Source organism: Gossypium arboreum, chromosome 12 (genome assembly GCF_025698485.1).
Source record: "Gossypium arboreum isolate Shixiya-1 chromosome 12, ASM2569848v2, whole genome shotgun sequence".
Taxonomy (NCBI): Eukaryota; Viridiplantae; Streptophyta; class Magnoliopsida; order Malvales; family Malvaceae; genus Gossypium; species Gossypium arboreum.
Window position 1 is genome coordinate 29199574 of NC_069081.1, and position 2671 is coordinate 29202244.

Genomic DNA, 2671 nt, shown 5'->3' on the forward strand with positions numbered 1-2671 from the left:
GCCGAGCCCAAGTTGAGTCATATTCGGAAAAGGCTAATTTTGAAGGCTCTTAGGCATTCCAAAGTCTATAAATACACCCTAGAGGAGGAAGAAAAGGAGGCACAGAATAGGGAGTAAGGAATTACTCCAAGGAAGTCGATTGATCCATCTAAGAAGCTGAATTCATCATCAAGACTGAAGATCTCTCCTCAATTTCCCTTTCAGGAGTTTTGGATTTTCTTTAGGTTTTGTATTCTTTATTATTCTGAGATGTTTTCTTATTTCGTTATGAACTAAAATCCCTAAATACCTAAGGGGAATGAAACCTAAGACGAATTTTGTTATTATTTTCTGAATTGTATGATAAATATTTAACTTGTTCTTAATTATCTGTTCTTAATTCTTGTTTTGATATCCCAGGATACTGATTCAAGATAAGCTCTTATTCAGAGGAGGAATAGACCCTATCTAAGAGTAAATTTGTCATAATTAAGCGAAGTTGTTTGTGCACCTAGATATTGGGTGACAAGATTTTGTCGGATTAGGGTGAAACCTAATAAGGGGATCCATAGATCGAGTTAATACAACCTTAAGGTGTTAATTAGAGAAAGGTCTCAATTATTCAATCTAGGGATTAGACGTTCTTAGTCTTGAATAGGGATAATAACATAACTTAGGGATCTCTACGAAACAAGTTAAATGAATAAATCGTCTGATTCAGAGCCAGAATAACAAGTATAGTCTAGATGGATTTTTCCTTAGTTATTGTCTTAATTCAATCGATTTCCCCAAAAGCAATTCCTTAATTCTATTCTCTGTGAATTCTTAGTTTAGATAATTAGTTAGTTAAAACAAAACCTCTTTATTCTTAGGCTAGATAATAAAAAGACAGCCATTACTAGTACTTTTAGTTCCTTTGGGTTTGACATTCCGGTCTTGCTAAAACTATACTACTGTTCGATAGGTACACTTGCTTACATCACGATAATAGTTAGTTTCAAGAATGATTAATTATAAATATTTAAAACCTATCACAAAATCACGCGGTCAAGTTTTTCGCGCCGTTGCCGGGGAACTAAGATATTAGGAACGTTCACTTTTTATTACTTTAGCCATTTATTTTTCTTGCAATTTAATTATTATTGTTTATTAATTTACTTTTTCTTTCTCGTGGCAGGTTTTTATAGTTTATGACTAGAAGAAACCCGTTAGGACCACTACTTTTTGACGAAGAAATCGAGGAGAAGCTTAAGGTACACATAGAACGATCAAGAGGACGATACTCAACCCGCAACCGAAGAGATGGCTGAAAACCAAGACAATCAGCTACCTCCTGCAGTTGTGGTTAATCAAAATCCTACTCCATGCACTATGTATGATTATGCTAAACCTTCTTTAACAGGAACTGAATCAAGCATAGTTAGACCTACTGTAGCTGCAAATACTTTTGAACTAAAACTAGCACTATTCAAATGATACAGCAATTTGTTTAGTTTGATGGTTTGCAGGACGAGGATCCCAATGCTTACTTAGCAAACTTCTTAGAACTATGCTATACATTTAAAATTAATGGTGTTTCTGATGATTGCATTCGTCTTCGGTTATTCCCTTTTTCACTAAGAAACAAAGCTAAATAGTGGTTGAACTTATTACCATGAGGGTCAATCACTACTTGGGAACAAATGATCGAAAAATTTCTATTAAAATATTTTCCGCCGGCTAAAATAGCCAAATTACGTAACGATATCTCTTCGTTTGTATAGATGGACTTAGAAACTCTTTACGATGCATGGGAGAGATACAAAAACTTACTGAGAAGGTGCCCTCACCATGGTTTACCGCTTTGGCTTCAGGTTCAAACATTTCATAATGGCCTGAATCCTTTGACTCGACAAATGGTTGATGCAGCTGCTGGCAGAACCATCAATAATAAAACACTTGAAGATGCTTATGAGTTTATAGAAGAGATGTCACTGAATAACTATCAGTGGCAAGTCATGAGGACAAAACCAACGAAAAAAGTCGGTGTTTATAACGTCGATTCGGTCACCATGCTCTCTAATCAGGTAGAACTCTCGAATAAGAAAATTGATGGTTTTCTTAGTTCGTCACAGGTTCACCCAGTAATGCAGTGCGAAGCAAGTGGAGTTGGAACAAGCCATTCGGAATACCAACCTTATGGCCACAACATGGATAACAAGAAATTAAATTACATGGGTAATAATCCTCGACCTCAAAACAATCCATATAGTAACACTTACAATGCAGGTTGGAGGAACCACCCTAATTTCTCGTGGGACGATCAAGGGAATCAAAGACCACAACATCCTTCGAGTTTTCAATAACCACCTTATCAACAGGAAAAGAAGCCAAACCTTGAACAGATGCTCTCAAAGTTTATATCGGTGTCAGAAACCCATTTTCAGAACACCGAGACAGCACTTAAGAATCAACAAGCGTCGATCCAAGGGCTCGAAACTCAGATAGGCTAGCTTTCCAAACTAATATCCAAACGACCACAAGGTAGCTTGCCAAGTAATACTGAACCCAACCCAAGGGAACAGCTCAACGCAATTAATATTCAAGATGACAAAGGAGTCATTGAGCCTAAACCAGAATCGAGGCAAGAAACTGTGGCAAGCAAAGGTCAAGGTGAGGTAGATCATAATAAAAACAAATCAGTGAATGTCGA

The 2671-nt window shown here is 36.7% G+C and overlaps 1 non-coding gene across 1 annotated transcript; it reads right to left on the bottom strand.

Moving 5' to 3' along the window:
* Window positions 1–1709: 1709 nt before the first annotated feature.
* LOC128286351 (small nucleolar RNA R71) lies at window positions 1710–1816 on the bottom strand. The gene has a single exon (XR_008276894.1). It is a non-coding gene; the product is annotated as a small nucleolar RNA R71 (small nucleolar RNA).
* Window positions 1817–2671: the final 855 nt, after the last annotated feature.